Source organism: Rhinatrema bivittatum, chromosome 5, assembly GCF_901001135.1.
Source record: "Rhinatrema bivittatum chromosome 5, aRhiBiv1.1, whole genome shotgun sequence".
NCBI lineage: Eukaryota > Metazoa > Chordata > Amphibia > Gymnophiona > Rhinatrematidae > Rhinatrema > Rhinatrema bivittatum.
In genome coordinates, this window is record NC_042619.1 from 5929124 (window position 1) to 5953138 (window position 24015).

At 49.0% G+C, this 24015-nt stretch overlaps 1 protein-coding gene across 1 annotated transcript in view; it reads left to right on the forward strand.

Moving 5' to 3' along the window:
* The first annotated feature begins 6788 nt into the window (after positions 1 to 6788).
* Positions 6789 to 24015, forward strand: part of LOC115091752 (ecto-ADP-ribosyltransferase 5-like) — a 98731-nt gene continuing 81504 nt past the window's right edge. The window contains exon 1 of the mRNA XM_029601929.1: positions 6789 to 7054. The gene's annotated coding sequence lies outside the window, so the exon portion shown is untranslated. The remainder of the gene's footprint in view (positions 7055 to 24015) is intronic.

A 24015-nucleotide genomic window follows, 5' to 3' on the forward strand; every position in this document is an offset into this window, starting at 1 on the left:
ACATTGTGAAATCAGCATAGAGAAAGTGCTACTCTTGCACATTCCCAAAGATTACATGTGCCAATCAGTAAAAAGTAATTTATTTCTTTTTTTTTTTTTTACTTTTGCTGTCTGATCTTAGTTTTCTAATCGGTTGGTCCCAGGCTTTTTTGTTCCACCTCCCCTTTCTTATTTTTTTGCCAATTCATTTCATATTGTCTTTTTTTCTATTTCTTTTCTCTCCATTTATCTTCTTCCCTCAGACATACAGTCGTTCTCATTCTCACATGCTTTCTCTCTCCCTCTCACACACACACACACAGGCTCTCACTCTCACATGCTCTCTCTCTCATACAATCATTCATACACAGTCTCTCTCTTGCACATGCTGTCTGACTCTCACACACCCAGGCTCTCTCTCACTCCCACATGCTATCTTGCTCATGCACAGGCTCTAACTGTCACATGCTGTCTCTTCTCTCACACACACAGGCTCTCACATGCTGTCTCTGCAAACATTGAGGTCCTCACTCCCACACCCAATCTCTCAACTCACACAGGCACCCAATCTCTCAACTCACACAGGCACCCAATCTCTCAGCTCACCTCATACATGCACACAATCTCTCAATTCAGCTCATACAGGCACCCAAACTCTCAACTTAGCTAATACACGCACTCTACGGGCCCTCAGCCTCTCTCTTACCTCTGGGCCTCCTCTTCACGGGTCGCTGCAGGATCGGCTCTGCAGCGGCCCTGATCTTCTCGGGCCAATCGCGGCGACTCTGATCTTCTCGGGCCGATCCGATCCGCGGTGGGGGCCCTGCTACCAGGCCTCTTCTCGCCCACTGCAACAACGCGGCTCCTCTTCTGCACGCGGCTGCTTCATCTCCTTCCTGCCCGTGCGGCTCCGGCAACATTTGTCTTCTGGGGCCGCGTGGGCAGGAAGGAGGCGGAGCACCTGCACGTTTAGACGTGCCCTTTTTCTTCGGGCCGTGGTGACGTGAACTCACCACGGCCTTACCGATCTTCCTGCTGTGTGTCTGCGGCACACAGCACAACGATTCTTCACTGCTTAGCCGCCAGTGGGATGAGCTCCACCGGCGGCCGCATTGGCTCCCACTTGCCGGTGTGTCACGTGCACCGGGCTTCCGCGACACACCGGCACACCTCAGGCGACACACTAAAGTGTCGCGACACACACTTTGTAAAGCTCTGCTCTAGCCTTTAGTGATCCACAGTGTTTATTCCATGCCCTTTTCTTCACCACCTCCTCCGTAAGGGCATTAAGAACATAAGAACATGCCATACTGGGTCAGACCAAGGGTCCATCAAGCCCAGCATCCTGTTTCCAACAGAGGCCAAACCAGGCCACAAGAACCTTGCAAGTACCCAAAAACTAAGTCTATTCCAGCCATTCACCACCCCCTGTGAAGAAATATTTCCTGACATTGGTTCTTCCTCCCTGGAGTTCCATTACATGCCCACTAGTTCTATTTATTTCTTTCCAATGGAAAAGGTTTGTCGATTGTGCATCATTCAAATCTTTCAGGTATCTGAAGGTCTCTATCTTACCTCCTCCGCACCTCCTCTCCTCCAGGGTGTTCATATTTAGGTCCTTCAGTCTCTCCTAATAAGTCTTTCGATGAAGACCTTCCACCTTTCTGGTCGCCCTTCTCTGGACCGCCTCCATCTTGTCTCTGTCCCTTCGGAAATACGGTCTCCAGAACTGAACACAATGCTCCAGGTGAGGCCTCACCAAGGACCTGTACAAGGGGATTATCACCTCCTTTTCCTTACTGGTTATTCCTCAATCTATGCAGCCCAGCATTCTTCTGGCTTTAGCTATCACCTTGTCAAATTGCTTTGCCATCTTCAGATTGCTAGACACTATCACCCCAAGTGCCCTCTCTTGTTCCGTGCACAACAGCCCTTCATCCCCCATCACATACAGCTCTTTTGGATTATCACACCTCAGATGCAGGACTCTGCACTTCTTGGCACTGAATCCCAGTTGCCATATCTTTGACCACTGTTCAAGCCTCCTTAAATTGCATCTCATTCTCTCTACTCCTTTCAGCGTACCACTCTGTTGCAGATCTTAGTACCATCCACAAATAGACAAACTTTGCCTTCAATCCCTTCCGCAATGTCGCTCACAAAGATATTGATCATGACCGGTACCAACACTGATCCTTGCGACACTCCACTTAGCACCATTCTCTCTTCAGAGTAGGCTCCATTCACCATCACATGCTGTCTTCTATCCATCAATCAGTTTGTAATCCATTTCACCACTTTGGCGCTCACTCCCAAGCTTCTCATTTTATTCACAAGCCTCCTATGAAGGACCGTATCAAAAGCTTTGCTGAAATCCAAGTAGACCAAATGAAGTGCTCTTCCTTGATCAAATTCTTAAGTTACCCAATCAAAACAAATCAGATTTGTCTCACAGGACCTTCCCTGGTGAATCCATACTGCCTTGGGTGCTAATAGGATGTCAAACAGCACACTTATCTACTCATGGTTAATAGTCTCAGGCCACACAACTATATACATTTCTACATGACTTTGTACATCACTAATAGGATGTCAAGCAGCACACTTATCTACTCGTGCTGAATAGTCTCAGGCCACACAACTATATACATTTCTACATGACTATGTACATGGCTAATAGGATGTCAAACAGCACACTTATCTACTCGTGGTTTATAGTCTCAGGCCTCACAACTATATACATTTCCACATGACTATGTACATGGCTAATAGGATGTCAAACAGTACACTTATCTACTCATGGTTAATAGACGCAGGCCACACAACTACATACATTTCTACATGACTATGTACATCACTAATAGGATGTCAAGCAGCACACTTATCTACTCATGGTTAATAGACTCAGGCCACACAACTATATACATTTCTACATGATTATGTACTTCCCTAATAGGATGTCAAGCAGCACACTTATCTACTCATGGTTAATAGTCTCAGGCCACACAACTATACACATTTCTACATGACTATGTACATCACTAATAGGATGTCAAGCAGCATACTTATCTACTCATGGTTAATAGTCTCATGCCACACAACTATATACATTTCTATAAGGTAGCAAGAACATTTAATATTTGGCAATTTGGGGTAGTTGGCCCCCACAGTATACCACCATATAGAAGGAACCTTGAGTTCACGCTTAATCAAGTATTATTATTATCCTCCCTCGTTTTTCTCCAAGTCTCATCCATGTGAAAAGATGCAACTGGTTCTGTTGTATCTAAACTGCTGCCATCTCTTTGGTGCCACTTCTGCTCCACTGAAAGGTCTATGCCAACGCTGGGGTCCGCGTCCTCCTAGGGATCTGACTCTGCCTCCCGGTATGTCGCTGGGCTCCACACCCTCTGGGGGACCACTCGATCTGCCGCTGAGATCCCTTTCCTCCTGGGGCACCACACCTCCTTTGGATCTGCTGCTGTCCTTCAGTTCTTCTCCCTTGGTAGGATGGTTTTCCTGGCTGGGGCATACAACTCCACTAGGCTCATGGCTTGTTTAGCATTCAGTGATTCAGGCCCTCCACAGCCTCAGCTTTCAGTGATTTTAGCTCCACTAAGCTCATGGTCAGTCATTTGCTGTTACCCAGCCTGGATGGGTCACCTTCCAAAATGCCGACCCAAGCAGGACCATGCACACCCTTCCATCCTGCCTGGCCTTTTTTTCTTCTGTTGTCTGAGAACTGGGTACCCAAGGGTCTGACTCCCCTTGTTAATCAGGGTAAGAATCTGTTTGCTTCCTAGGAGTGTTTCTCAGTACATTTTTCTTATAAATCCCTCACTCATTTAGAATTCTCCAATGTAAGACTTTTCCATTCATACTGCTGTAATTTAGGATTTTTCTATCCTTGGAATGAAAGTGATATTTCACTGCAAGTTACCCACAGTAGTCCAGGAGAATGTGACATGTAAATCCCCTACCTGAGTCTCTGACTCATCTATTCAATGGTCATTTAAACACCCTCACAGTAAGAGGTCTGGCAACCTTTTCAATCTAATTCTGTGTTTCCTGGGCTGGTGGCTCATATTACATTCCTGCATTGTCCTCTTTTTTTTCTCTGCTGCAGTTCACTTAAATGATAGCCTGCTCTCTAATCTCCATCTCCCTTGGGAGGCGGGTTTCACTAGGACTGGATCAGGCTGTGAGGGCTAGCCTGGATCAGGGGATAGCTTGTGTACCCCCATGTGTACTAATTTATTAGTTTAGTTAAAAAATGTATATACCGCCTACACAAGGTTCAAGGCAACTCACAAAACAACAATCATAGTAAAATTCAAGACAAAGAAAAAGCACAGCCCATAAAAAGAGCCAGCTCACCGAGAATCCACATCATCATAAAGAGGAAAGATTTCTTGGTAGATGTTGTCAACGCAATTGTTCTGGAAGCCCATCCTGAAGAACAGGGCCTGCTATAGAGAAGATTACTTCCTGTGTCTCTTCCAATCATGCAGCTTTAACAGGAGTCATTAATAGGTGGGATTGTGATGAATGAAGCATGCATTGTGGGTTGTATATTTTAAAAACTGCACAAATCCATGGGTAATCAATTACATTGAGAGGACTATGAATAATGGAAGGCAGCTTGTATGAAATGCTGGCACTGACAGGAAGCCAATGTAATCCAACAGGTGTAAGATGACTCCTATTACTGGTCCCAGTACGCAGTCAAGTTGCAGAATTTTGTGCAACCTGGAAAGCATGCAATGTGGACTGAGGTGACAGAGAGTTACAATAGCCCATCCCAGAAAATATCATCACCCATAGAACCGTCCGGAATGCCGAATGCTCGAGTGGAGGCTTTAAGTTCAAGTTTGAAGAACGTTAGCCTTTACAACCACACTGGGCTGTGAGTGCGTGCACAACCGGGAATCGAAAACAACACGAGAAGAGTTGGAAATTTCAGAACCTTCAAACAAAAATTTCAAAGGTTTGTCCATCCATGGAAACCTGTCAAAGATCATAATTTTTGTTTTAGAAACATTCAAAATGTTATGGCTCTCGGTGGCGGCAAGCCGCAACCGGGGCCAGCTACTCACCGGGGCGGCAGACCGCCCCGCTCGCGGTGACCGCTGGCGTCGGCTTGATGTCCCGCGGCGTCCCGGCTGCTCCTGCAACATGGCCGCGGCATCAGCAGCCTTCCTGCTCGCGCCTGGCTCCTCCCCCTGCTGGTTTCCCTAGAGGCGCGCGCGACTGAAGATTTTCTTAAAGGAGCCACTACTGGAAATTGAGTGGCTCCTTCCTGCAAGCTCCAGCTGGGGAATTATATTTAAGGTCTGCACCTCAGACCTTGCCTTGGCTTCTTGGCTCCTAGTTGTTCCTGCGTTTGGTTCCTGGTCCTGTTCCTGATCTTCCATGTTTGACCTCCTGGATTGGCTGTGGCGTGTTCTCTGGCTCTCGACACCTGGACCGGCTGAGGCGTGTTCTCTGGCTCTCGACCCCTGGACCGGCTGAGGCGTGTTCTCTGGCTCTCGACCCCTGGACCGGCTGAGGCGTGTTCTCTGGCTCTCGACCCCTGGACCGGCTGAGGCGTGTTCTCTGGCTCTCGACCCCTGGACCGGCTGAGGCGTGTTCTCTGGCTCTCGACCCCTGGACCGGCTGAGGCGTGTTCTCTGGCTCTCGACCCCTGGACCGGCTGAGGCGTGTTCTCTGGCTCTCGACCCCTGGACCGGCTGAGGCGTGTTCTCTGGCTCTCGACCCCTGGACCGGCTGAGGCGTGTTCTCTGGCTCTCGACCCCTGGACCGGCTGAGGCGTGTTCTCTGGCTCTCGACCCCTGGACCGGCTGAGGCGTGTTCTCTGGCTCTCGACCCCTGGACCGGCTGAGGCGTGTTCTCTGGCTCTCGACCCCTGGACCGGCTGAGGTGTGTTCTCTGGCTTTCGACCCCTGGACCGGCTGTGGAGTTTCCGAGACTCGGTTTGTTTGGACTGTTCGTATCCGAGTCCTTCACGACCTGCAGGAGGCGCCTGCATCCAGATCTTCTGACTCCTTCTCTTGTACTGGACTTGGACTTAGCCTCGCCTCCCAGCAACTGGACCTAAATTCATCGCTCAACCAAGGGTTCACATTCCGGAACATAACACAAAATGCATTGATTATGGGAACGCCAAGTCTTAATTTTAAATAAAGAGTAATGACAAATGAATTGGAAAAAAGAATGGAATATCATCTGCATACAGATAATACATTACGTCAAGGGAGGCTTAAAATTTGGCAGAGTAAGGCTAGATAGATAATAAAAAGGGTGGCAGAAAGTGAGGAACCCTGCAGTACTCTCCCAAACCGAAGGAATGCTAAAATAGGAAAATCCTCCATACATCCTGCATATAATCATTTCAGACAGGTGTCTCAATAATCTTCGCACAGTGCCATGAAGGTAGAGAGTGTCTGGGCATGCTACGAGAAGAAAAAGGATGGTACAGCTTGGGATTGGGAGCCCAGGGAGGAGAGTCCACAACCTCCTCCTGCCACGTGCATGCACTGCAGTCCTCAGTGCAGGGATTCAGCGCAGGGCGAGGATGCCACAGAACTACAAAAATAGAGATCGGGGCCTCCTGGCAAATAGAAAAAAAAAATCTACAATTATTACCCAGGAAGGAAGCTTGGGGCTGAGGGAGGTGGCCATGCCTGGTGCTGAACAAAGCTGAGGCACGCCTCCTCGCTCGGGCTGAGATGTGATCGGATTCTGGCTCTCTGCCTTGAAATGCAAAGAATGAAATCCGATAGCTGCGTGGCAAGGGGGCCAAATCCCTTCCCCCTTGGGCCCGAACCGGGATGTGACTTAGCCTGGACCCTCCCAATGCTTACGAAACGTGTTTTGCAATTCATGACAGTGGCAACCCTTTCCTGCAGTCACCAGGGGCTGGCAGAAGCTTGCTCGGCACCACCACAGCTTCCCCCATCAGTTCAAGCAGAAGCAAAGGAATTACAGCCTTCCCCGAGGAGAAGCTCATCCTCCAACAGCATCTGAGACGGCGACCAAGTGCACCCAGCTCATTCCTTTCTCCGAGGCCATCAAGGTGAGCCGCATGGCCGAGCTCCTGGCATGTAGTGCATAGGATGACAGGTAGCAGGGCGCATGGCCGAGCTCCTGGTATGTGCTGCATGGGATGACAGGTAGCAGGGCGCATGGCCAAGCTCCTGGCATGTGCTGCATGGGATGACAGGTAGCAGGGCGCATGGCCGAGCTCCTGGCATGTGCTGCATGGGATGACAGGTAGCAGGGCGCATGGCTGAGCTCCTGGCATGTAGTGCATAGGATGACAGGTAGCAGGGCGCATGGCCGAGCTCCTGGCATGTGCTGCATGGGATGACAGGTAGCAGGGCGCATGGCCAAGCTCCTGGCATGTGCTGCATGGGATGACAGGTAGCAGGGCGCATGGCCGAGCTCCTGGCATGTGCTGCATGGGATGACAGGTAGCAGGGCGCATGGCTGAGCTCCTGGCATGTGCTGCATGGGATGACAGGTAGCAGGGCGCATGGACGAGCTCCTGACATGTGCTGCATGGGATGACAGGTAGCAGGGCGCATGGCTGAGCTCCTGGCATGTGCTGCATGGGATGACAGGTAGCAGGGCGCATGGCTGAGCTCCTGGCATGTGCTGCATGGGATGACAGGTAGCAGGGCGCATGGCTGAGCTCCTGGCATGTGCTGCATGGGATGACAGGTAGCAGGGCGCATGGCCGAGCTCCTGGCATGTGCTGCATGGGATGACAGGTAGCAGGGCGCATGGCTGAGCTCCTGGCATGTGCTGCATGGGATGACAGGTAGCAGGGCGCATGGCTGAGCTCCTGGCATGTAGTGCATAGGATGACAGGTAGCAGGGCGCATGGCCGAGCTCCTGGCATGTAGTGCATAGGATGACAGGTAGCAGGGCGAGCTTCTGGTTAAATGGGGGGTGCAGCACTAGGAAGCAGCTGCACCAACCCTGGGCAGGGCCGGGCAATCCAACAGCTGTGAAAAATAATAATAGAAAACAGAAAGCAGAGGGAGGCAGGCTCCAGGCTCTTCAGGGGTCAGATTATCCTCATTTTCCCTTTGATAACCACTTAACCCCAGAGATGGAGAAACAGTTGTTTGTTTTAAGCAAAGCTACAGCTTTATTGCCATTACTTACACTTAAAAAAGAAAGTTGTTTCTTCATCAGGCATGAAAATAATATTAAAATCAGCCATTCATTTACAGAATGCAAAGGATCGTGTTCTCATTGCTTTTGTAACTTGGAAAGCAACAGAATTTCCTGATGGCTGGGTTCGTTTCCTTAGAGTTCAGGCTCCTTGTCACGTGCGGCTTTCCTCCTTGCTAGGGGTCCGGTTCCCGAAGGGATCTGCTTCTTTAGGAGCCCATTAATGCATCTGAAAGGAAGGTTTCCAGCGCGTGAATCCTGCAGCCCACGCGGATTCCCACTGGCCCACATGGTAGCCCAGGTCCGCTGCCTGCTCGGGGGTCTGTGCAGGACTGAGCAAACCCCACCCTCCGACTGCTAATCCACCTGTAACTTCTCCCACTACCAAGCATGCGCGTTGCCCTTAATCATGGCCGCTGTAAGCCACAGCATCCCAACTGAGCATGCTCTGTGCCCTTCTCTCTCTCAAGGCTTCTTAAAGAGACACTCACTGCGAAAATGCAGTCAATGGAGGTTACATTAGCAAATCCAGCTAAGAGGTGGTCTTGCAGCTAGTGTGATGGGTCACCGGCGAGCTAACTTCAGGGATTTCTCTGGCATTGAGTTAGCAAAGCTCCCCGGGCTCATGAAGCAATCTAAAAATATTCAGCTCTCATGCAGCAGAAGATATATTCTGGCCAGCTCTGCAGGTTATTTATTGGAGTTAGCCGGGCGGATATCTGGGCTAAGGTTACCAGATATGTTCTCTATTCAAGGGTGACTGCTGTGCAGGAAATCCTGGAAGCCTGGTACCCCCATTCAGAATGGCTGCCCGGGCCAAGCAGGCACTGATTCTGCTAGGAGCAGCAGTGGATCTGTAAGAATTACCAGAACCACCTCAATGGTCTCCCATTCTGTGTAGGCAGGGTCCTGTCCTTTCCAATTTTTTTTTTTTTTTGCATGATATCTTTATTCAGTTTTACCAAAGAAACAGGTAAACAGCAGCAGATGAACATCCCAGGCACAGGTAACATTTATTTATTTATTTAGCACTTTTCTATACCGACCTTCATGGTTGAGGACCATATCAGATCGGTTTACATCGAAAGGGGGAACTGTAACCAGAACCGTAGGTAAAAATAGGAAGAACAAAGTTACATAGAGTGGGCAGATGAAATCAAAACAATATGATACATTTTTTGCTAATACCACTGCAAAAGAAACAAATATGAATCTGGGATGAGAGTGACAAAGGCACCACCCCTCCCACCACTCTTCCCAGCCCACTCTCCCCTCCTCAACTAACTGAAAGCCAACAGAACCCTAATGGAAGTAACAGAAAAAGATACTCCAAATATATAATCACTCTGGAGCAGTATCAGTACCACCAACGTCAGACTGCAGTAGGTGACCTTTCAGAACCTTTTCTCTTATTCTTAGGATACTCATGCTGTGAACATGTAACAATTTCCCCACCCTGCTTGTTCCTCACCCCCTGATCTTGATCCTCGATCCACCCGTCCCCCGTCCTGACCTTTCTCCCCCCTCCTGCCCCATTTCTCCCCCCTTGAACCCTTTTTCTCCCATAAGATTGGTTTCCACTCTATCACGCTGTTATTTGAGCTGATTTATTAATTCCTTATTGATTTAATTTCAATTCAGTATGCACGTTTAATTATCTATGTGATTTAATTCATTCCTCAATTGTTACTATGTACATATACTGTCCCTACGTTCCACTATGTTTCATTGTTAAACTGTTAACCTATGTTTCATTGTTAAACTGTTCCTACGCATGTTTTAATGTTACAATGTAAAAATGGTACAACTTCCGTCATGCTATTATCCTGTTATAATGTGAACCGATGTGATGTACCCCAACAAATGTCGGTATATAAAAGCAAATAAATAAATAAATAAATAAAATTGTTAATGCCATCTGAATATTAATGTATAACGCTAAACTCCAATCCTTGTTTATACTAATTTCCTTGTTAACGTTAACCTTTCTCCTTACTGAGTTTATGTTCCTTGTTTCTATCCCTAAGTTAATCTAAATTTACCTTCTAAGTTTTTCCGACTTCATCACCCCTGTTTTATGTAATTTATTTTCATTTTCTCTGGTTTTTCCCCTGTTTTGATGTAAACCGGTACGATAAGACGCCAAGATAGTCCAAGTGTAAACTTTATTTGAATGGAGACATGAATTCATACAAATGCCCGACTCAGGCCGAGTTTCGCCCCGCTTGGGGCTGCCTCAGGGGCTAAAAACAATAAATAGATAATATAAATAAAAGTAAAAATACGATAGGACATACATAAATACATTAAAAACATTTAAAACACATTTTTTTATATAGATACAATTTTTTAATATTTTTTATATAAAAATCTTGTGATGTGAAAGGTACCACAAAAAAAGGAAAATCATATGTAAAACTTGAACAGAAACAGAACAGACAAGGACATGGTAAGTTAATGTGCCGATTGTGTAATGTCGTAACAACGTTTGTACCTGTGTGAAGTTGATCGCTTTGTGTGCCTCTTCGTGCAGCCCCTTCGTGCAACCTTGAACTCTATACTTCAATTTGAGGCTGGTCAACCCGGCACAGTCCGGCTCTACCCCCTGCCCTTCACTGGCCATCGCCTGCTCCTGCCCACACCTTAGCAGCTATTCTTGCCCGATCAATTCCTCCCACTTCTCTCATTTCCCCAGGATGTGCTCCTTTGCAATCCCCATAATCAGCAATCACTTTGCCAGTAGGCCTAAATCCCTTGCTCTCCCTCCCCTCCGACAACAAGGACTTATTCCCATCATGATTTCGCCGATCACACAAATACTCGGCCTCTCACTCTTCTCACTAACTCTATTCAACGCCCAATCCATCTCCAAAAAAACCTCGCATCCTTAATGACTGCCTGTTAGAAACTAAACCAGACATCTGTGCAATCACAGAAACCTGGTTGAAACCCACGGATACAGCGTTAATAAATCAGCTCCCCACTCAATTATACGACCTTCTCTCAATACCCAGACTCAAAAAAAGAGGAGGGCTGCTCTTAGCGGCAAAAAAAAGGGTTAGGCCTAAGCCTGATTCTCTCAAATGCTACAGCCAATCTGGAATTAGCCTTCTTCAAATCAAATTTTCTTCAAATTTACGCACCTCCAGGTAAACTAGAATCCGACCCTTCTCCAGTTATTGAATTCATCGCGAAACACTTCAATGCGGACAAACCAGCTATCTTGATGGGAGACTTTAACTTGCATGTGGACGCCTCGCCACACTCCTCGAACTGCGAAACTCTACTCTCCGCACTCAGCCACATGGGATTCAGACAAATTGTTTACAGCCCGACCCACAAAGTGGGGCCACACTTTGGACCTCATCTTTATAAATGAGGGCATCGCTCTATCTGCCAACCCAATATGCTCTCCGGTCCTCTGGTCAGATCATCAGATCATCTCCACGGTCCTAGAGATTAAGGAACACCCACCCCATTCCTTCCCCAAAACCTCTGTTACATTCAGGAAACCCTGTTCCATAGAACTCCTTAGTACGCAGCTCTCCAAGGAACTTGTCCAACTCGACCTTTCTGATGCCGACACAGCAACCTCATCTTGGATCAACATCACCAGCAAAGTAGCCGAACGAACCTGCCCAACGATCTCCAAAACACTACATCCTGCTCAGGACAACAGGAAACCATGGTTTACACCAGAACTGAAGTCCCTTAAGTAAAGAACATAGATGGAGAAAAAAACCCTCCACCACACCCCTGGTCGCCTACAAATCCCTCCTAAATGCCTACAGGAACGCCATCCACAGAACAAAGAAAGACTTTTTCTCAAAAAACATACATCACTTCATATTTGACTCCAAAGCACTGTTTTCATACATTTCAGCCCTCACCAAACCGTCCACACCTCTCATTCCAGATGACCAAGCCTCTAGTAAAGCCAAGGAATTGGCCGGATACTCTGAGAAAAAAATTGCCATCCTTATTGCGTGTTATCTCGTGGACCCTTGGGCCGGTTGGGACAGAGGATGGTGTGCTGTGAGGTCTGCAGCAAGTGTCCCAACCAGGAGGCGGTTTGGAAAGCCGGAGTGCTTTGAGATGGTGGACCACGGAGGAGTCCTATGCGACCAAGAACTCTGCACTCACTGAGAGGAAGGCAGATGTTGGACCCCGGTAGTCGAAAAGTCTTCACCCTGGAGACCGGTACTCCCCCGGGAGGAGCCCTTAGGAGTCCAGCCCCTGGGACTTTTCGAGATTCACCCTGGAAGCTAAAGTCCCCCCAGGAGGGGCCCGTAGGGACACGGCCGCTGGGACTTAGGCGACAAAGAGTGGTCCGCAGCCAATCCAGGGGTCAGTGTCCAGAGAGCGGTCCAAAGCCAATCCAGGGGTCGAAGTCCAGCGAGAGGTTCAAAGCCAATCCAGGGGTCGAAGTCCAGCGAGCGGTCCAGAGCCAATCCAGGGGTCGAAGTCCAAAAGAAGCAATCCAGCGAGGAGGGCAAGGCAGAAGCGGGACGAAGAGAGAACCAGGAGTGCTGCTACAACAGGCCGAAGACCAGGAACCTTGTTGCAAGGCACAGAAGAGAGCTAGTTGCAGGGTACTTGTACCCTGAGGGCATCTGACGTCATCTTCCGTCCAGCAGAGGTTTTCCCGCGCTGGCCCCTTTAAATGGGGCTCCTCCCCGCGCGCGTCAGGGGGCGGGGCCAGCTGTGCCGGAGCGTCGGCATCTCTCCCGAGGAGGGAGAGACGCGCTGGAAGGGCTGCAGGCCCAGGGCTTGGTGGAAACGACCTGGGGAAGGCTCGAAACGGCCCGGGCCACCCCCGAGGTAGGCGGAGGGACCGGGGCACGGCCCGGGACCGCAACATCGCGCCCCTCACGGCGTCCATCCACCAGCCGCTAGGAATGTGAATCGTGTGCCCGATCGTTTTAACGATCGGGTTCGGCTGGAGGGAGAAAAAAATCTGATCCGTAAAGATGTGAATCGGAATCGGTTCCGATTCCGATTCACATCGCTAATTGTGTTTAGTGAGGCCCGAGCAGATAAAAAAAAAAAACACCCTGACCCTTTAAAATTGACCCCTTAGCTTCCCCCACCCTCCCGAACCCCCCCAAAACCTTTTATATGTACCTGGTGGTCTAGTGGGGGGGGTCCGGGAGCCATCCCCTGCACTCATACCCTCGGTGCCGGTATCAAATGGCGCCGATAGCCTTTGACCTACTATGTCACAGGGGCTACTGGTGCCATTGGTCAGCCCCTGTCACATGGCCGTCGGCGCCATCTTGTGCTCCTACCATGTGACAGGAGCTGACCAATGGCACCGGTAGCCCCTGTGACATAGTAAGGGCAAAGGCTATCGGCGCCATTTTGCTTACTGGCAGCCGACGGCCCGAGTGAAGGAGATTGCTCCTGGACCCCCGCTGGACCCCCAGGGACTTTTGGCAAGTCTTGGGGGACCCTCCTGACCCCCACAAGACTTGTCAAAAGTCCAGCAGGGGTCCGGGAGCGACCTCCTGCACTCCGGCTGTCAGATGCCAGTACTTAAAATGGCGCCGATTGCCTTTGCCCTCACTATGTCACAGGGACCGACGGTCGGCCCCTGTGACATAGTGAGGGCAAAGGCGATCGACTGCCAGTGTTCAAAATGGCGCCGATCGCCTTTGCCCTCACTATGTCACAGGGGCCGACCGTCGGTCCCCGTGACATAGTGAGGCCAAAGGCGATTGGCGCCATTTTGAAACCAGTCCAGCACCGAGGGTATGAGTGCAGGGGATGGCTCCCAGACCCCCCGCTAGACCACCAGGTACATGTAAAAGGTTTTGGGGGGGGAGGGGGTTCAGGAGGGTGGGGGAAGCAAAGGGGTCATTTGTAAAGGGTCGAGTGGGGTTTTTTTTATTGGGCCATCGGCGCCATTTTTATTAATGGCAGCCGACGGCCCGAGAGTGGGAGATCGCTCCCGGGACTCCCAGTAGATCACCAGGTATTTCTAAAAGGTTTTGGGGGGGTTTGGGAGGGTGGGGGAAGGTAAGGGATTAGTTTTAAAGGGTCGGGGTGGGTTTAGGAGGAGTTTTGGTGTGCCGGTTTTCCCGCCCTCCCCCCAAATAACTCCTGTTAGTGGACACTAACTCCATTAATGATTTTTCACGATAAATCGGGGGAATTTTGTATTGCGCACTCTAATGATTTTTGACGATTTAAAAAAATATCGGACGATGTTTTTTAAATCGTCAAAAAACGATTCACATCCCTACCAGCCGCCTCTCACACTCAACACCTGTTCTCAACTTAATGTATCACTAAATTCCTTTGAGTCTATGTCTTCACTAGAAATAGAAAACATTCTCAAGAAACTTAAACCCTCCTCACACCCGTCAGACCCCATACCACCCAACCTGCTCTTCACCATTCCGAATATTATTGCTAAGCCTATAGCAGACGTCATAAATTGCTCCCTTGCTCAGGGGCTAGTCCCAGACCAACTAAAGCTTGCGATGTTTAAACCTCGTTTAAAAAAAACCAACCTATCACCATCGGACCCAGCCAACTTCCGCCCCATAGCGAATTTGCCGATGATCGCCAAACTCATGGAAAAATTTGTAAACAAGCAACTTTCTGATTACTTGGAAGAAAATAATATTCTCACCCCAACACAGTTTGGCTTCCACAAAGCGCTAAACACGGAATGACTACTAACATCTTTCTCGGACACTATCCTGTCTGCGGCCTTCGAAACCGTGAACCACACTATCTTATTAGAGCGACTTGCAGACATTGGCATCAAGGGAACGGCACTCAATTGGTTCAAATTCTTCCTTGAAAACAGGTTCTTCAAGGTTAGGATCAACAATAAAGAATCACACCCAGTCAGATCCAACCTGGGAGTCCCCCAGGGATCATCCCTCTCACCTACCCTATTCAACATCTACCTTCTCCCGCTTTGTCATTTATTCTCTAACCTAAAGTTAACTCACTACCTCTATGCGGACGACATCCAGATTCTCATCCTAATTACGGATTCTCTTCAAAAAACATGGTCCCATTGGAATAGCTGCCTTCAGTCAATCAACCTACTCCTCACCAGCCTCAACCTCATCCTCAATTCCAATAAGACGGAGATTCTTCTCATATCTCAGGTCAACAACACCGTTCTTCTCAACTCACCTAGTTCTTCCCAACTAGCCAAAGCATCTGTTAATCACTCACTATATGTGAGGGACCTAGGCGTTCTGCTTGACAACCAGCTTAACTTAAAAAAATTCGTAAATAACACCACCAAAGAATGCTATTTCAAACTGCAGGTACTAAGAAAACTGAAACCTCTCCTTCACCTCCGAGACTTCCGCTTGGTGCTCCAATCCATCATCCTGTCTAAAATTTATTACTGCAACTCCCTTCTTCTGGGTCTCCCTGTGAACTCCACCAAACCCCTACAGATGGTCCAGAACGCTATGGCCTACATTACACCAGAGGGTCCCCTCTATACTCTATGAGGTGGATTTATAACTTGCAACTTGGTTAACAAGGAGGACATTGCCTTGCTTTGCGGATTCACATTTGTTAAATAAATAAACAAATATGGTGAAAGGGAGGCCTGGGATGAGAGAGGAGGATAGGAGGCTTAGATGGGAGAGAAAAGGGGTTAGGAGGATTATATTTGAGAGAGGGGGTATAAGAGGCTTGGGGTGAGAGAGGAGGATAGGAGGCTTAGATGGGAGAGAAAAGGGGATAGGAGGATGATATTTGAGAGAGGGGGTATAGGAAGCTGGGGGTGAGAAGGAGGATTAGAGGCCCAGGAGAGAGAAGGGATCTAGCTTAGAGGCAGAAGGGATAAGGCTTACGTGGGAGAAACAAGGAACATAGGTCAGGGGGCCGGGGGAATAGGAGATGAAATTTGATGGCAGTGGATGTGTCAAGAAGGGAGCCATAAGGGATGAAAGGAAGGCCTAGTTGCAGGCCTAAACCGAACTGATTTGTAACCTTTTACAAGAATTTCGGTATATAAAACTTAAATAAATAAATATTGGCGCATTCTGCTGCAGCGCTGACTTTGTGCAAGCTCTGGAGCCTGAGGAGGAAAGAAACGGGAGTGTTGATGAAGGTTACAAGTGATTAATGTGCTAATGAGAGGGGTGTGGTACACAAATGCATTGCCCGTCCAGTCTTGGGCAGGCAGTGTTGTCCTTGTTGTGATAGGAGGCCCCGGGCAGTGACCGAGAGGAGAGGTCTCCCGCTGGGTCTGGACTCACCGCTCTCCTCACAAGGGCTGCTACTCTGGGAATCTTGTTAACAGGACCCCATCTATGGAAGCTCCTCCTTGGTTGCTGGGGGAGAGCTCGTTGATTTGATCTGGGGGTTGGGTTCGGCTGGTATAATATTGGCTTTCTTAGTCCCCACCTGAATACTGTTTGCTTATGAAATGTTGGTTTAATGACAGTGTAGTTTATTGTATAGCGAAACCTGGCATTATACCAGATAAATAAATACTGTTAAAATACATTAAATCAAACATTAGGAGTTCCCATATGGTTAATAAATCAGGGGCTACTCTGCACACCAGAAGAAATCCATGGGTACTGTTTTCTGAGATTGAAAGAGGAAGCATGTGTGTACGTTCCCTGTAAAGCTTGCTGTGCATGTGGACGTCTGCACCAGCTTTTTCCATGGAAGACCTTCTCTCTATGTGGGTAAAAGGACGCGTGGTGTGGCACAACGTGAGGGAGAACCGTTTTCAGGAGGCTGATTTCACAGATTTACTCACAGAAATAGTTTTTTAAAATTGTCCCCCCATGTTGACAAAGTGTAGACGAGGACTGCAGTGACATGGAGTCACCTGACCCCCTTGTCCCCACGTCAGGCATTCTGTGGGACACCTTATTTCCCATTGCTGAAGAAGGGACCGCCGGGGTCCTCAAAGCTTTGCAGGGGTAAACGTTCCTTGGCCTAACCACAGCAGTTCCTGCACGCAGATGCTTTGCTAGATTTTCGCTCGCACATTTTTCCTAGAGGAATCGTCACAATGGGGAAAAACCAGTGTAACGCCCCCTGACCTGGTGGGAGCTCCGTCAATCTTCATGTCAGCCCTCACGTTCTTGGCGCCTGGTGCCTCCTGCTGGGGAGGAAAATGTTAGTGGGTGGGATTTCAGTCCCTTCACCCCAGGACAAACAAATGGGACTGTGAGCACAGCTGGCAGAATGTACAACTGTACACAGGTTTATTAGATTATAAGAATATACATTTCTATATGACTATGTACACAGAAACATAGATATGAAGGCAGAAAAGTCCCAAACGGTCCAACCAGTCTGCCCAGCAAGCTCATGGCAGCATCTGCCATGCCATACAATTCCCCTCATATCTAACAGCCTCCTATATCATCAAGCCAGGGATCTTGTTGGTTGCTGTTTGAGACCAATTTCCCATCACCGCTTGCCGTTGAAGCAGAGAGAATGATGGAGTTGCATCAACAATATGAAGGCTTATTCGTTTAAGGGTAGTAACCGCTGTACCAGCAAGTTACACCCATGTAATCTTTTCTTCATTTCCATCTTCTGTCTAATTCCCTTTTCCTCTTTCCTCCCTACCATTGAAGCAGAGATCAATATTGGAGTTGCATCAGAATTATCAAGCTTATTGGTTAAGGGTAGTAACTGCCACACCAGCAAATTACCCCCATGCACTCTTTTCTTCATTTCCACCCTCTAGCCTTTAGTGATCCACAGTGTTTATTCCATGCCCTTTTCTTCATCACCTCCTCCGAAAGGGCATTCCAGGCATTCACCACCCCCTGTGAAGAAATATTTCCTGACATTGGTTCTTCCTCCCTGGAGTTCCATTACATGCCCACTAGTTCTATTGATTTCTTTCCAATGGAAAAGGTTTGTCGACTGTGCATCATTCAAACCTTTCAGGTATCTGAAGGTCTGTATCCTATCTCCCCTACACCTCCTCTCCTCCAGGGTATACATATTTAGATCATTCAGCCTCTCATAAGTCATTTGATGGAGATCCCCACCATTTTTGTTAGCCTTCTCTGTCCCTTTTGGGATACGGTCTCCAGAACTGAACATAATACTCCAAGTGAGGCCTCACCAAGGACCTGTACAAGGGGATTATCACCTCCTTTTCCTTACTGATTATTCCTCAATCTATGCAGCCCAGCATTCTTCTGGCTTTAGCTATCGCCTTGTCAAATTGCTTTGCCATCTTCAGATTGCCAGACACTATCACCCCAAGTGCCCTCTCTTGTTCCGTGCACAACAGCCCTTCATCCCCCATCACATAGAGCTCTTTTGGATTATCACACCCCAGATGCAGGACTCTGCACTTCTTGGCACTGAATCCCAGTTGCCATATCTTTGACGACTGTTCAAGCCTCCTTAAATTGCATCTCATTCTCTCTACTCCTTTTGGCGTACCACTCTGTTGCAGATCTTAGTACCATCCACAAATAGACAAACTTTGCCTTCAATCCCTTCCGCAATGTCGCTCACAAAGATATTGATCATGACCGGTACCAACACTGATCCTTGTGACACTCTGCTTAGCACCATTCTCTCTTCAGAATAGGCTCCACTCACCATCACATGCTGTCTTCTATCCATCAATCAGTTTGTAATCCATGTCACCACTTTGGCGCTCACTCCCAAGCTTCTCATTCTATTCACAAGCCTCTTATGCAGGACCGTATCAAAAGCTTTGCTGAAATCCTAGTAGACCAAATGAAGTGCTCTTCCTTGATCAAATTCTTAAGTTACCCAATCAAAAAAATCAGATTTGTCTGACAGAACCTTCCCTGGTGAATCCATGCTGCCTTGGGTGCTAATAGGATGTCAAGCAGCACACTTATCTACTCATGGTTAAAAGTCTCATGCCACACAAGTATATATATTTTGTTCATGGTGGGCGCTCCCCTGCGCTTCCTCTCTAGGAGATCCTGCGAGGCCCACCTAAGACAAGGGCTCAACCTGAGGAATCCCCGGGTTGCTATTGGCGAAGCTCCAGCGAGCCTCTTTTTCCTCCTGTGCTCTGCCTCCTGGTGGCAGGCGGTCTCTGGGTCCGACCTGAGGGCCATACCAATCCTGCACCAGGCCAAAGGTCCACCTCCAGCTCAACAAGTACATCACCTGGACTTGTTGGTATATACCACAGAACTCTGAAGGAATTAAAAAATGGAATTTCAGATCTCTTAGTTAAAGTTTGTAACCTATCATCAAAATCATCCATTGTACTTGGAGGGTGGCTAATGTAAACCCAATATTTAAAAAGGGCTCCAGGGGCGATCTGGGTAACTATAGACCAGTGAGCCTGTCTTCAGTGCCGGGAAAATTAGTGGAAAGTGTTCTAAAGATCAAAATCACAGAACATATAGAAAGACATGGTTTAATGGAACAAAGTCAGCATGGCTTTACCCAGGGCAAGTCTTGCCTCACAAATCTGCTTCACTTTTTTGAAGGAGTTAATAAACATGTGGATAAAGGTGAGCCGGTAGGTGAGTGTATTTGGATTTTGAGAAGGCGTTTGACAAAGTCCCACATGAGAGGCTTCTAGGAAAAGTAAAAAGTCATGGGATAGGAGTTGATGTCCTTTCGTGGATTGCAAACTGGCTAAAAGACAGGAAACAGAGAGTAGGATTAAATTGGTGAGATTACTTACCTGATAATCTCGTTTTCCTTAGTGTAGGCAGATGGACTCATTACAAATGGGTATAGTGTGCTCGTGCTAGCAGTTGGAGACGGATCTGACGTCAGCACGTGGTACATATACCCCTGCAGGAAGTGCAGACGCTCAGTAATCTTCCTTGCAAAAGCTGTTATGGATATATGTGTGACTGACCGATTGATTAACTGAACCTGATTAACCTGAGCGATGGATAGTAGCTGGAGACCGCCAGTGTTCCTAACCGGAAGGCGTCGACACCCGGTAGGGTGGATGCCCTATGTAAGGAAACATGGCTTACCTTGAAACGGTGAAACCCCATATATATCGACAGCCGGGCGGGATGCTGAGTCCATCTGCATACACTAAGGAAAACGAGCTTATCAGGTAAGTAATCTCACCATTTCCTAGCGTGTAGCAGATGGACTCATTACAAATGGGATGTACAAAAGCTACTCCCGGACTGGGTGGGAGGCTGCCCGAGGTCTGTGCAGGATTGCCCTTGCAAATGCTGTGTCCTCCCTGGCCTGAACGTCCAGACGGTAGAATCTGGAGAAGGTATGGATGGAGGACCACGTTGCCGCTTTACATATCTCTGCAGGCGACAGCATCCTAGTTTCTGCCCAGGAGGCCGCTTGTGCTCTGGTAGAGTGAGCCTTGACCCATAGAGGTGGTGGTTTTCCCGCATCTACGTAGGCCGCCTTGATAACTTCCTTGATCCAGTGAGCAATAGTCGCCCGTGAGGCCGCTGCTCCTTGCTTCTTCCCGCTGTGAAGGACGAACAGGTGGTCCGTCTTTCGTACTGTTTCCGACATTTCGAGGTATCTGGACAGCAGCCTGCCGATGTCGAGATGACGCAGTATTCGACCTGTTTCCGATTTCTTCAACCCTTCCATGGTTGGCAAGGATATGGTTTGGTTGAGGTGGAAGTGGGAGACCACTTTGGGTAAGAAGGAAGGAACCGTGCGAAGATGGATAGCCCCTGGGGTGATTCTGAGAAACGGATCGCGGCAGGACAGCGCTTCTAGCTCTGAGATGCGGCGTGCTGAGCATACGGCCAGCAAGAACACCATCTTCAAGGTTAACAACCGGAGGGACAGTCCCCGGAGGGGTCTGAAGGTGGGTCCCGCCAGGAAGTCCAAAACTAGGTTGAGGTTCCACAGGGGCACTGGCCATTTCAGTGGTGGGCGAATGTGTTTGACTCCTTTCAGGAAACGGGATGTGTGGCAATGCTGTTGCCGTCACTCCTGGGGCCGTAGCAGGATAGCGCTGCCACCTGAACCTTGATTGAATTGAGGGATAGACCCTTCTGAAGCCCATCTTGCAGGAAATCCAAAATGATGGGGATCTTAGCGGCATGTGGGTTGGTGCTGCGAGTTTCGCACCAGGCTTCAAACACTCTCCAGATCCTTATATAAGTTAGTGATGTGGAGAACTTGCGTGCTCGGAGGAGTGTATCTATTACCGCCCCCGAGTATCCCCTCTTCCTCAGTTGAGCCCTCTCAATGGCCAGACCGTAAGAGAGAATTGAGCTGGATTCTAGTGGAGGATGAGACCTTGTCTCAGCAGGTCCCTGTGAGGGGGCAGGGGTAGGGGATCCCCTGCCAGTAGTCTTCTCATGTCTGCGTACCAGTAGTCTTCTCATGTCTGCATACCAGGGTCTTCTTGGCCAGTCCGGGGCCACCAGAAGAACTAGGCCTCTGTGTCGCTGAATCTTGTGTATAATGGCGCCCAGCAGGGGCCATGGGGGAAGGCATATAGCAGGATCCCCTGAGGCCATGGTTGCACCAGGGCGTTGATCCCGTTGGATAGAGGATCTCGTCTGCGACTGAAGTATCTGGGTACTTGAGCTTTGGACCTGTCCGCTAGTAGGTCCATGCCCGGAGTCCCCCACTGATCCACAATCATCTGGAAGGGCGTGGGTGACAGTTGCCATTTCCCCGGGTTTAGGCTTTCTCTGCTGAGGAAGTCTGCTGTGGTGTTGTCCTTCCCGGCGATGTGGACGGCGGAGATGTCCTGGAGATTTGCTTCCGCCCAAACCATCAGGAGGGCTATTTCTAGGGATACCTGTCGACTTCTGGTTCCGCCCTGTCGGTTGATATATGCCACCGTGGTGCCATTGTCTGACATCACTCTGACTGCCTTGTTTTGAAGTCTGTGCGCAAATCTCAGGCAGGCTAATCTGACTGCCCGTGCCTCTAGTCGGTTGATGTTCCACCCCGACTCTTCTTTGCTCCACCGCCCTTGGGCGGTTAGCTCTTCGCAGTGTGCTCCCCAGCCGCTCAGGCTGGCATCTGTAGTGAGCAGGGTCCAGGTTGGGGAGGACATTTTTGACCCCTGGCTCGTGTGGCCGGGCTGCAGCCACCACCGTAACTGATTCAGTACTCTGGCCGGTAGAGGTAGATGCACGGTGTAGTTCTGTAATCGTGGGCTCCACCGAGATAGGAGGGCGCGTTGTAACGGTCTCATATGAGCCCGTGCCCATGGTACTACTTCCAGAGTGGATGCCATTAGGCCGAGGACCTGTAGATAATCCCGAGCTGTGGGCCGGGTGGCGCTCAGCAGAGTCTGTAAATGATTCCGGAGTTTTGATCTCCTCTTGGAGGTCAGGCTGACTTTGTCTCCCTGGGTGTCGAATCGGACTCCTAGGTATTCCAGCGACTGTGAAGGCTGTAGGGAACTCTTGTTCATGTTGACTACCCATCCTAGGTGTTCCAGAAGAGATATAACCCTGTTGGTTGCCCGGTGGCTCTCCTCCGGTGACTTTGCCTGGATCAGCCAATCATCTAGATAGGGATAGACAAGAATCCCTTCCCTCCTGAGCGACGCCGCTACCACTACTATGACCTTGGAAAAGGTCCGTGGCGCGGTGGCCAACCCGAAGGGTAATGCCCGGAACTGAAAGTGTTGTTGCAGGACTTTGAAGCGTAAGTAGTGCTGGTGATCCCGATGAATTGGGATATGCAGGTAGGCCTCTGATAGATCTAGGGATGTGAGATACTCCCTTGGCCGTATTGCGCTTCGGACTGACCGCAGAGTTTCCATGCGAAAACTTGGGACCCGTAAGTGCTGGTTGACTGACTTGAGGTCCAGGACAGGCCTGAAGGTGCCCCCCTTCTTGGGCACGATGAAATAAATGGAGTAATGCCCAGAATTTATCTCCCATGCAGGCACTGGGATTATGGCTTTTAGGGACAGGAGCCTCCGCAAGGTAGCTTCCAGTGCCACCCTCTTGAGGGGTGGACAAGGAGATTCCACAAACTTATTTATTTATTTATTTATTTATTTATTTATTTATTTATTTATTTATTTATTTAAGAATTTTTTATATACCGGGGCACGTTAAAAACATCACCTCGGTTCACAGTGTAACGTAACGTAGCAACAGGCTTTACAAAATTTAGAATAGATAAGGATAGATAAACATTAGAAAAAAAGGTTCTTTAACTATTCACAAGTTGAATTTCTGTTCATTATTCAGACGAAGACTCTTGAGGAGAGTAGAGGAGAAAAGGTTGTCCGGAGGGGGATGAAGAAACTTGTCCGGAGGGGGATGAAGAAAGTCCGGAGGGGGATGAAGAAAGTCCAGGTAATACCCTTCTCGGATGATGGCAAAGACCCACTGGTCCGAAGTAGTCTCGACCCATCGGTGGTAGAATAGGGTCAGCCTGCCCCCTATGGCTTCTTCCCCCAGATGGGTCGGCTGATTCTCATTGTGGGGTGTGGCCGGGACCCGAACCCGAGCCGGTTCCCCTCTTGTTGTGCCTGATCCGAAAGGACTGGCTCCTGGTCTGAGAACGAGGTGCTTGGTAGCGAGTCCTGTAGGGGATGAAGTATTGAGAGCCTCTACCTCTGGGTGGCCTAGGAAGAGGGCGCTGGTTCCTCCTTGACCTGTCTTCTGGTAGACGGGGTAACGCAGAGACGCCCCACTTGTTAGCCAGGTTCTCGAGGTTGCTGCCGAACAGGAGGGATCCCTTAAAGGGAATTCTTGTGAGGAGTGCCTTGGAGGATGAGTCGGCCGACCAGTTTCGTAGCCAGAGCTGTCTCCTGGCTGCCACTGAGGATGACACTCCCTTGGCTGCTGTACGAACTAAGTCGGAGGCGGCGTCAGTGAGGAATGAGAGAGCTGATTCCATTTCTTCTCCCGGGGTGTTGTTCCTGGCTTGTGATAAACAGGAGCGCGTCACCACGGTGCAGCAGGTCGC